We start from the raw sequence: 12,778 nt of genomic DNA, 5'->3' as shown, positions 1-12,778 counted from the left end.
TCATATGACTCTACTAAGGATGTAATCCTGGTCGAGGCCACTCGAGGATAAGGGTAAAAGAGTGTACAGTAGACAATTGGACAATATAGTAATCGTTAGTAATGGAAATTTGGTAAATTTTTTAACTTATATGGAACGGTTCATCAAAAACTTGTTTACGTTAGACTTGAAGACAACCATATTGTAGTCAGCTGAAAAGCAGGAAAACGGAAGACAATTCCATAGGTGTGCAGTTCTAAGAAAGAAGCTTTGTTCATAGAATCTATGTTTAGGTTTAGGCACATATAAAAAGTGGGAGAAATTATTGATAGTGTTTTCTGCTAGACGGGTGTTTCTTGTGAAAATTTGGCGAGGTGAGGGGACCATAGATTGGAGCTCAGTCGAGCACTTGCCATGAAAATAAAGATAAAGCAGAGACAAACTCGCAACATCTCTTCTGTGAGAAAGAGGTTGCAAGGAAGAGAAAAGGACATCCCCTATGAGGCTACGAAGTCTATTTTGAACTCTATCAAGGTAGGATAAGTACTTTCTAGCAGCTCCTGCCCAGATGTGGCAACAGTACTCCATCCTTGGACGTACCTGGTTCTTATATAGATAGAGAATTGCATCAGCAGTGAGATATCTACTGGATTGATAGAAGGATCCCACCATTTTTTCAGCGGTGTTGGCAACATATTTAATATATGTGTTCCATTTCTGATCAGGAATAAAGGTCAAGCCCAGAAGCTTGTTAAAACATGAGGCCTCCCCAAGACGAGAGCCATTCATTTCAATTGATGCCAGATGGGAATTAGAGCGTTGATGATGTAAAGATAAAAGCTTGGTTTTAGATGCATTAACCAGCCACCTCTTTCCTCATTGTACCACTTGCTCAAGATCAGAGAAGAGAGAATCAGAGAGAACTTGGTCGTTTATGGTCTTAGATGTGCTACCATAGATAGTAGTGTCATCAGCATAAATGTTTACGAATGATGTAAGGATGTGATTTGGAAGATCATTAATGTAGATCAGGAAGAGAGTTGGGCCGAGCATGGACCCCTGAGGGACTCCAGCATTAATACTGTGAGCTTCTGATTTCTGCCCATCAACCACTACTCTTATGAATCTATCAGAGAGAAATGATTTAATAATTGAGTGAGAAGACATTTCCAGCTATACTATAGCTGGAGGTCTTGTGAAGTAAACTTTTATGCCATACTCTATCAAAGGCGTTTGATATGTCAAGAGCAATTGCCCTAGAGAGGAAGCTTCCATCGAGAGATTCGCTAATCCTATGAGATACAACTGTAAGCACATCTGCTGTAGATCTAGCAGAACGGAAACCATATTGCATATCACTAAGAAGGTTATTCTTGCAGAGATGGTTGATTATTTCTCTATTTAACTCAGATTCCAGCAACTTACTCATGACACACAGGAGACTTATTGGCCTGTACTGAAAAGGAGATGAACAATCACCTGAATTCTTAAATACAAGGCATACTGATGAGATTTTCCAGGGTGATGGGAAGCAATTCTCCTTAAGACAACATTTAAACAGTTTTGTAAGTATGGGTGCTAGTTCTGGTTGAAGTTTTTTGAGTACTATAATTAAGATACACAATAATTTTAAAGCTATTTTTAAATTTGGAAGATCGAGACTTATTGTTTTCTAAGATTAAAAAGCAGATCTTGTGGAAATTTCATAGTTAATTCAAGAAAATGTGGTTTATTTTTATAATTTCATTGACTTATATATTTTTTTATTACTTTTTGAGTAAATTCTTGAAAACCTGCCTTGAGAGACAAAAGTCAGTATAATCTAAACTAAACTGTAATATGAAAGAAAATGCATTTTCTAAACGCACAAATGTCTGATATTATTTCTCTCTTTCATTGTCTCCCTTTTTTTTCTATAGTCAACTTTCCCCATCTTAACTGATATAACACCCTGTTTGTTACCCTTGTATTTATCATTACTTGTGAATTACTCTCTATTCCCATCCTTCGTCTTGCTCTCTCATTCTACTCTCCGTGCTTGCATGCCTATCTATCGTTGACTGATGCTGAAAAGTTAATTGTTACAGTTTTTGATGTACAAGGATGCATATTCATTTACAAATGTACACCTTTCATAAAAAAAATGACTATCCATCAGTGTTTGCACTGTAAGAAAAGCACATGCCCCCCCCCCCCCCCGCTTGACAACAATCGCCAACCCCAACATTGTGTGCTGTAGATTTTTTTCTTTCATCTTCTCTGGTTGTGTCGTCATCTCTCATATTGTAAACTGCTGAGGGTGTACACTGGCTCAGAAGTAAAAAACAATAAAACAAAACGAGAGAAACAAAAGAAAACACAGACTCCAACAACATTTTCTGTGAATATTAGTTTGGTGTGTGACACCGGCGACCTTCTGGACACTAAGGTCTCCAACTGCATCTTCTGCTGAGGCTGTGTTTGCTAGTTGCGGTCAACTCATTTCGATTTACTCTGAGTCAAATTCACAACTGTTGACAACTATGTTCAATTGGCAACTGTTCTCAACAAGACTGTTGTAAAACATTACAAATACTATAAACCACTCCCAACCATCATGAAGCTCCTCCAACACTCCAAAATCTAACTCTAAATATATCTGCTCCTTTTGTTGCTGTCATCTGTCACAACTTGATTACAACCCCACCTCAGCTCGCCTTTCTGTGCGTTGGTGAACAACCTCCATATGCCTTTGTTCTACTAATAACCTTATTTCCTATGTTCACCCAATAAACTTATTTTCTCTTGTCTTCTGTCATACTTCTCTTTCTTTAACTTCCTAACACTTGGAGTGGGGGTAACATCACAGCACTAATACCCATAGTCATATAAAATAATGTTTGAATCGGTGAAATTAAAAAAGGAAATAAGAAAGAAAGAAAACATTTTAAACTGGAAATTTTTTTAAAGCAGTAGAAGAAAAAATGTATAAATCGGTATAGAAAGAAGAAAATGAAAATGTTTCATTATGGAAATACAAGGGGTGTTCCAAGAGTAATGTCTCATTTTTTTTTTATTCTGCCTAAATGGATCAGAGGGCATTGCAAATTGCATTGTTTTGAAGACTGAACTTATGCATTCATGACCTGAGAGTTTCATCTCTCTGTTGCAGATATTGATGGTGTGAGACTCTAAGAAAGCAACCCCTGTCATAGACATGCATCAGAAGCAGAGATGTGTTATTGTATTCCTGGCAAAAGTGCACTGAGAATGATAATGATCACTATGTAGAAAAATCAATTCTGGAGCACAAAAGATCACTTGTTTTAATGGTACCACTCCCGTCTTCATAGCTCTTCAACTTTTTGAGTTAAAAAAATATAATGCTTTACTTTTGGAGCAGCCCTTGTAGATTTAAGACACAGTGGGACTTGTCTGATTTAATGAGGTTAAAAAAGAAAAAAAAAGTAAACATTTAACACTGGGAAAAAATGTATATAAATTGGTATAGAAAGCAGAACAAGAAAAGAAAATGTCTCATTATGGAAATAGATTGAAGGTTGAAGAGGTTGTCTGACTTGCTATTTGCTTTCTCAATTCCCCTAAATATTTGAAATAGATTTGCTTGGCAGTTTTTAACTCGTAAACTTTTGTGTGATAGACACATACATTGTTCTTTATTATAGAAATAGTAAAATCCATGGAAATTCCACGGTTAATGAGAAAGATATTTAATCAACAAATGTTTTGATAAAGCTGATATTTTTTTGGGTAGTGCAAAAAGTTAGTGTTTTGAACAGAAAAACCAATAACATCCGCAAATATGAGTTTATTAATGTTTCTACGAAAATAGTCTCCATGGTATTTTAAATATAGAATTAAATAAGTAGTAATAAATACTCAGAAAGTAATATTGTGCTACATAGTCCAATACAAGTAATAAAATCACATTATAAGAGACAGTTTGTAATTTATTCTTTTAGTCCAGCATCTCTTAGCAGACGATGCTTTTTGTTTTTTTTCCCGTTTCTTTTAAATGTTCATTTTTCTTTTTAATCTAACGTTTCATTTACTTCTTTCTTCATTAAAGAACTGCTGCATGTCAAATTTACTATAAGTTCCTTTCTCGCATCATTACAACAATGATCATATGTTATTATTATAATGATATTTCAAAACGAGGCTACATCAAAGAAAGGTCACTCATATTCTTATCCAGGGTTGCCAGATTGGTCTTTTTAAAGCTAGATTTTCCAAATTTGGCTTTAAAAAAAAATTTTTTTTTTAAAGCAGTTTGACCTTCAAAAATTGCATTTGATCTTTTAATCTATATATCTATAAAAGTGAGAATGTATGTATGTGCGCGTGTGTGTGTGTGTGTGTGAGGACATTTCTTAACCTATATATGCAACAAATTTTTGATCTACAGACTTGAAATTTGGTATCTAGAGTATTCAGATATGTTGAAAACTTTTTAATCAGTTTTCATCTGGAAAAAAGGGCTGCTAAGGGTTAAAAGTGGAAAAATTGGTACTTGTGGGTAATTCGATTTTTATCGGTTTGTCAACTGTTTCATGAGGTTTGAAAACACTTTTTAAAGATCGTAGCAAGTCTAATGGTTATTGTGCTTGACTCACTATAATTTAGGTTTTGATTCCGATCTCAGTTCGAGAGTTGTTTTTTTTTTTTTACAAGAAATAAACTGTCTAGAAAAAATATAATATTTGCATGCACATGTCTCAGTTTCTTTCTATTTTTTTTAATTCTTAAATTTTTTTTTTAAAGGAATTTAATGTTACGTTTAATACCTATGGTATTTCTGTTTATAATAAATAACAGTTTCGCATTAATTAAAGTATAATATTTTTATGGATACTAGGGTGTGTAAAGTATAAAATTTTACAACCAGGCAACGCCGGGTGGCCTGCTAGTATTATATAGAATAGAGTTTAGGTGGTAGCAATTGATATATGGATACATATTATCCCTTTCTCCTTCAGTTTTTGATTCCCATCAAAAGAATGAACATGATTTATGCATTGTTCTTAGTAACGTTAATGTTTATTATCTATACAAAGAAATATCTTTTCAAAAAGTAATTGAGATTAAAAAATGTGTTATTTTATGTAATAAAACTTTGGCTGTCACTACATAAATAAAATGTTACAATGCATTAATGTGTAACCGCAGAGGCTGAAATAATTTGTTGCAGTTGGCATAAAGTGATTTTTATTTAAATGGAATAAGTGGCACACATTCCTTTCTTTAGCTATTACTTGCATCAGTTTGTTTAAACAAACTTATCACTGCTTTAGGAAAAGAAATTTAAATAAAAGAAGTTGAATGGGGTTATCTCCCTTGTTCATATTATGAAACTTGTCAAATATTACTATCGGCCATCTTCTATATTATATTTCTCTTAGTCTGTTTGTTCCACATTTTCTCAGAAACTACTGGAATGATCTGGCTGAAATTTTGTATTGACTTCTGTTATGATAAGGTGCATGAACTAAGTATTATAAGATCTGTTCGCTGCACAGTTAGAGATTAATAAGAATTAGTGACCATAATACCACATTTACTCTACAAGTTTTGTATAAAGCACTCATTCCAAGTCAACGAGCTATAACTTTTGCCTGTTTTAAATAGTCTAGTATTATATATTTTCTAAAATGGCTAGATTTTATTCATCGCTTAAAACATGATTTTGAGTGAACGTAACAATGTTGTTTCTACATCATCTATTTGTGTTTTTGGATAAAGTATGGAATAAGGACCCCAGCCGACTTTGCTAAGAAAAGGACAGATTTCAGTCGACACTAGTTTAACCTTCACCTTGGCACGTTTAAGAGGATTTTCACGATTAAGAGTGCATCTTTTATATATTTGCACAACATTAATTAATCTTTGTATTGATTTTATTATTAAAATAATAATAATAATAATAATAATAATAAAAACGAATTATATTATTTTTCATGACCAAGGTTGATTCTTTTATGGAGAGTGCGTTTTATTAGATAGGAGGTGGATTTTTATTTCTTGCTTTTTTAAGGGGCAGGATTCAAATCTACCTTTTTTACTCTCATTTATAATTTGATTGAGGGGCACGGGAGAGGGGAGTGGCGACCGCCATTCCCCTCCTCCTATTCCCCACTCCTTAAAAAATAGATAAAAAAAACTTTCCTTGCGTGGACGGTACTATCCAATGGCGATCTCCCTCCCCTCCCCCCAATAAAATTTTGGAAAAACAAAAATGAGACCAGATGAACTTATTTTTTACTTGCAAACAACTACTTGCTGGCAGCAATTTTAAATGTCATATTCGTCCAAAACACACCCTAGTATCCATAAAAATCAACTTTTTAATTGTAAGTCTTCATTTGGTCTTCCTCATATAATTCATGTTTTTTTATTATTATTGTTTGTTTATTTTTTTTTTTATAAACGTATCAATTCAAATTTTGGTTCAAATAGTTTTATTAAAATTTTTTGTAAATATATGAACGAACTCTCCAAAATAAAAAAAAAATCAATTTTGATCGTGAATAAAAAAAAAAAAATTATTATTATTATTATTATTATTATTATTATTACTACTATTTTTATTATTATTATTCATTCGTTCATATTATTATTATTATTTATTTATTTTTTAAATAAATATATCAATCTAAAGATTAAAGTTGTGAAAATATATAAAAAAATGCACTCTTGGTTGTAAAAATCTGCTCAGATGTGCCAAGATGAAAGTTAAACAAGTATCAACCAAAATCTGTCCTTTTCTTTGTGAAGTGGGCTGGGGTCCTTATTCTGTACTTCGTCTGTGTTTTTGCCTTATCAGAAACCATCTCTCAGGCTAGCTGTCCACGTGACTGAGTTTATAAAAGGTTAAATCCACTTCAATTCTCTCTCTTTTTTCTTGACTTTGCCTGACAACACACTTCTGTTTGGGTGCAACATTGCCCTGGCCTTTGACCCTGGATCAATGAGAAGATAAAAAATCTAACACAGCTATCTCGATACACGGACTTGGATGCAGTACGCACATGAACTATTTTACCTTTCTACAAGACAAGACAATCTCTAGTCTTGTCTACATCCATAAACATAAACTGCTTCAGATATGAACCCTTTTTCTCACAAGTCCTCCTAATGAAGATAATCAATAAAGTTGTTAATTCTATTCTACATACAGCACGTTCTGGATCAACTTCCTCTGACTTTGTGCGTCAGGGTAAAAACATGTAATCTTGCAAATGAATAAATACTTCTAACCAATAAAGAGGTCTTCATGCAGACCAAACAAAACTGAATCATATCTTGGTGAGTTCTATGTAGAAGTCTAACTTGCCCAACAACAATAACAGCAGTAGATGTTACAGTTGATTATGCACTCTGCATAGCATGCTCTTTTTTTTTAATTCTTTTTTCTTTTTCTTTCTTTTTCTTTTCTTTCTTTTTTTTTTTTTTTTGGCTCTTTATTTTCTTAGTATTTTGTTCTAGCTGGGCCTGCTATCACATATGTTCCAACTAAAAGATCATTTTAAGATTCCAACTCTCCTGTTAGATGCAATTCTTTTTATCTCTCTCTCGCACTTGGTTTACCGGGTATATCTGTCAGGTATTTTTTTTTAAATTGTTTTTTATGAATCCAGTTGCTCCTGGAATAATGGTGCTCTTTATAAGATTTTATTTTTTTTTCATGTCGTAGCACGAGTAAGCGTTTGACATTGGCAAGCAGTGATTAATGGATAAATCTATAAATATATATATATATAAAATGTTATATATCTGTCGGTCTTCATATTTTTAAACCCTATCTCTTCCGAAACTAAAAGTTGCAGTACTGCAGCGCTAGGAGCCTCAAATGATTGTATTTTTTACGCGCCGTTCTTTTATGGGTCTGGTTAAAGTAGTTTTGAAAGGATCAAAAAGGGATCAAAATTGAAAAAAATCGTTAAGCATTTTGTACATTCATTTTAATATATTTTTATTTTTTAATTCTTAATCGATTTATGTGTGTCACATTGGTACACAGTGGTAACATCACTAGCTTTGAATGCTGCAGTTTCAGTTTCGATTCTAGCTGATGGCACCTAAATACTTTTTTTTTACTTTTGAAATCATGGCTCTATAATAATATATACAAAGTCTGGACAAATTAAAATATCATATTTTAGCGTATTTTACATCAGGCGACCCCCCACCCCCACCCCTGCCAGTAACACATCTAGCGCTGTTTTACAATTTGTCATTGTGCAGAGGGAGATAACTCTCGTTTACTAAGAGATTCGTTCATTTTTTTATCTAATAATTTAGGACGCTCAATATGACGATTTTTTTTTATTAAATCAAAACATTAAAAAAAGAAAACTGCAACGAATTTTTTTTTTTAATGTAAAGTTGGTAACATTAATAATACAAAATGTAGTCTTTACACGGTTATTAAGAGAATCATTTCTGTTTTTCATGTAATTTACGACACTAAAACCAACAATATTTCATTAGATGAAAACATTTAAAAAGAAAAGAAGCTGCGGATACTTTTTCTACATTTTTTAACGACTACTTTTTTTTTAATTAAAAAGTAAATGTTATAGTAAGATTTTAAAAAAATAATAACCTTACAAAAAAATGAAAGTTCGATGATAGTTGTAGAAGAATTGTATTTTTATATATTAAAAAACAAAAACAAACTATGATTTATTATTTATGTTAAAAATTAGCTGTTGATGTTATTAATATTATAAGCTTTGTTCAGTAAAAAAAAAAAAAAATGCTGCAGCCTTTTTTTTTTAATATATTTTCATCCTTGTTTTATTATAAAGTTTTGTTTGAGAAAGATTATAATTTCCTTTTGTCGCATTTTCGTGATGTTAAAGACTAATTTTTTTAACAACCTTACTTTTTAATTAAAATAAGTAGTCGTAAAAAATGTAGAAAAAATTGCCGCGGCTTCTTTTTTAATGTTTTCATCTAATGAAAATATTGTTGGTTTGCATTGTTTTTTTTTTTTTTGTTTTTTTTTTTTACACAGTGATCATCACTTATCAAGGCCCAGAAGCCACTCAGGGCTAAGGGTTATTGCAAGTACATTACGTTAGTGTGGAAATTTAATGAAGTGTTTACGTAAGGGGGCGGTTCATTAGGAATTTGTTAACATTGGACTTGAAGACATCCAAGTTGTAGTCCGGTGGGAAGCAGGCAGACGGAACAGAGTTCCACAGGTGTGCAGTTCTAAAAGAAGCTTTGTTCATGGAATCCGCGTTTTGATTTAGGCACAGATATAGAGTGGGGGAAATTTTTCACATTGGATTCAGCTAGACGAGTGTTTTTCGTGAAAGATTGGCGAGGGGGGACCAGAGATTGGAGTTCAGATGAGCACCTGCCATGGAAATAACGATAAAACAAGGATAGGCTCGCAACGTCTCTTCTGTGGGAGAGAGGTTGCAGGGTAGAGAAAAGGGCATCCCCCACTAAGCCACAAAGTCTATTTTGTACTCTGTCAAGGCAGGAGAGGCTGTTTTTTTGTAAATTATGATATGAAAACAGAAACGATTCTCTTAATAGTCGCATACAGATTACATTTTGTATTATTAATGTTATCAACTCTGTTACATAAAAAAAAAATCGTCACAGCTTTCTTTTTTTTATGCTTTGATTTAATAAAAAAAATATCAGATCGAGCGTCCTAAATTATGAGATGAAAAAAAATGAACGAATCTCTTAGTAAACGAGAGTTATCTCCCTCTGCACGATGACAAATTGTAAAACAGTGCCCGTCTTCTTTTCTTTGACAATTACTTGTCTAAGACAGTAAGGAGGAAAGGAGAAGTTTATTTTAAAAAACAAATTTAAATAAAAAAAGTTGAGTGAGCATTAGCTCGGTGCTTGTCCAGAATTTCCCCTATATTAAAAAGCAAAAATAAAGCAAACTCTGTATGATGTACATACCCATGATGAAAAGAAAATATATTCCAAAAATCACATAAATTGATCAAGTAGTTTTATTTTTAAATAAGAAAATCAAACTTTATGGCCAACTAAAGACTCTTGCAACATCCTTTTGAAAATAGGCTTAAATAACAAAGGAGATAACTCAACATAATTCAAACTTGCGGGTTTTTTGTTGCAATGCCTACAAATTTACATGAATTGCTTAAAAATTATTTTATTTATGAAAATAAAACTACTTGGTTAATTTATATGATTTTTGGAATATGATATTTTTTCTGTCATGGGCACATGTGGCATACAGATTTTTCTTTAATTTTGTTTTTTAATATAGGGGCCATTTTGGACAAGCACCATTTGTTTACATATGAATTAAGAGTTATGTAATCTGGTGTCTTGTGCCTATTTACTTGCCTCACCACGAGGGCAGAGTTTGATACAAAGTTTTCAAGATATGGAAAATCCTGCCAAGGCAAACTTTGATTGTAACAAAAATTATTTATTATCAAATATAAGAAAAAAAAACAAAAACAAAAAAAAAAACTTTGATTTGGAGAAAGATAAATATCAGTATTCGTTTTGCTGAAAAATAAAAACTGATTGTATTTATTTGCTTTCCCACTGAGCAAATTAGGCACAAGGCCGCTTTTTAATATGGAGAGGGGGGAGGGGAGAGGGGGACCAGCTCCCCCGAGAGGAGGGAAGCAGGAGCTCTTGGTATATAGGGTTGCCCCTATATGGATTAGAAACTGATTGCCACAAGGACAATGGTCTTTGATTGCAGTATCTGCCGGAACAGATACTAAAGACTGATTGCGCGAGAAAAACAAACAAACAAAAAACAATAATTGCTTTTTGCAAGAGTTGCTTCCCCTGAGTAAGAAATTTCTAATTTAATGTTTCTGGATATTTCCTAGCAATAAAATCCGTTAAACAATCATTTAGTCACTAGCAGAACCAGTGGAAATTCCACAGGAGAGTCATTCATATGTAATATATTGATGTTGGCATTATGTAGACGCTATGATATGATAGCTCTTTTGTTAAAACTGCAAAAGTATCTAAGCTAGCAGGGACACACGGCGTAGTCCAGTTGTAAAGTACGCTTAAATATGATATTTTAATTCTTGCAGATTACATGTATATTATTATGGAGTTAATGTTCTATCGATGTTTATATATTATAAAATTGTAATTTCAAAAATAAAAAATATATTTATATGACTTGGGTGCAGATTGAAACTGAAACTGAAACCAAAACTCATGAAAAAAAAAAAAAAAAAAAAATATATATATATATATATATATATATATATATATATATATATAACTTGAGTTTATTCAACTATAATCGAAACCAAAATCGAAACTTATGAAGGTAAAATTATTTGATAAAATTATTTATTACAAGAAATGGAAGTCCATAACAATTAAATGACAGTCACTCGGATGTAAGCGTGACACACAAAATAAATAACTCACACACTATCTTATAGATACTTAGAGATAATTTTATCCTATAATATTTTTCTTTAATGACTTAGTATTTTTCAAGTTCAACATAATTATTCATATATGATCTTTCTTCTATATTTATCTTGACCTTTTGGATCTCTAATATTGCAAAAATGCAATTTTTCCAAAAAAAAAAAAAAAATAGTCTAATAATTGTATTTTGATAAAGTTTTCATTATTGGAACACAAAGAGATAATTTTTCTCTTAAAAAATGCTGACTCGAAATTTTGGAGGCAACTATTTTTTCTGGAGTGTTATCTTTTTTTCATGACTCCACTCTACCTGATCAATGCTGCTAAATGTTTTTTAAAAGCACTGAGTGCATGTTTGAATTAATAACTTGTAGCTTAATATTTTAGTTTTTTTTTAACATTAACTTCTAGTTGAATGGACCTCTTACTGTTGGAAATTTAAAAACATTAATACAAATAAAATATTGCTCGTTAAGCAAAATTGTTTTTGTTAAACATTTGCTTAATTTATTATGGATGAATGTTTTATTATCATTTTATTAATCTAATTCTTGTTAAAAAAATTGACAACTTAAAATGTATTATTTTCGGGGGTGGGTCGAACAGCAGATTTCTGTACTTAAAAAAAATAGCTTCTGAAAAAACAAAAAAATGGCCGACACACACACACACACACACACACACACACACACACACACACTCTCTCTCTCTCTCTCTCTCTCTCTCTCTCTCTCTCTCTCTCTCTCTCTCTCTCTCTCTCTGCTTAAGAACCGGAAATATATATTTTTTTTTATCTTTGAAATTTGGTGATTTTTTTTGCATGTTCACCTAAATTGGACTAAGGAATCCCATACACGGAAAAAAAAAGAAAAAAAAAAAAAAAAACTCAATGGATTATCCTTCTTGTGTCTTTGATATAAAAGCTGTGTACTCACATCTGTAAACCTTTCCTTTGACAAAATGGAAATCCTGCTTATGAGAATTGGGAGGAAAAGAACGTAAAAAAAAAAAGAAAAAAAAAAGTGACATCTTTGCTGTTGCGCCCATTGCCAAACAGGAAGTGATGAATGTTTAAATTAGGTCTAGTCAGTCGAAAAGAGGGGTTGACTTTGAATAATACCCGCGAAAGAAAACGAAAAAAGCGACCCCTCCCTGTAGAAACATGCCCAGTTGAGGGTGAAGAATTAATGTTTTTGACCAATTTTTCGATATTTGTCGTTCAAAACAATACCAATCTCGTGAAAATCCGTCTCCTCTGTCGAAAGTTTTAGGCATACATACATACATACATACATACATTTGAACAGAAAGGTGAGATTTATATTATAGATGATATTTATGTTATCAAAAAGTAAATCTCCAACAAAGCAAAACT

At 32.2% G+C, this 12,778-nt stretch overlaps 1 long non-coding RNA gene across 1 annotated transcript in view; it reads right to left on the bottom strand.

The window, feature by feature from the left end:
- The window catches only part of LOC145295974 (uncharacterized), a 114,138-nt gene that overhangs the window by 24,395 nt on the left and 76,965 nt on the right, over positions 1-12,778 (bottom strand). The gene's annotated exons all lie outside the window — the stretch shown is intronic.

This window comes from Euprymna scolopes, chromosome 16 (assembly GCF_053919585.1).
Source record: "Euprymna scolopes isolate OS-2025 chromosome 16, ASM5391958v1, whole genome shotgun sequence".
Taxonomy (NCBI): Eukaryota; Metazoa; Mollusca; class Cephalopoda; order Sepiida; family Sepiolidae; genus Euprymna; species Euprymna scolopes.
This window is presented reverse-complemented; position numbering and strand designations above follow the sequence as displayed.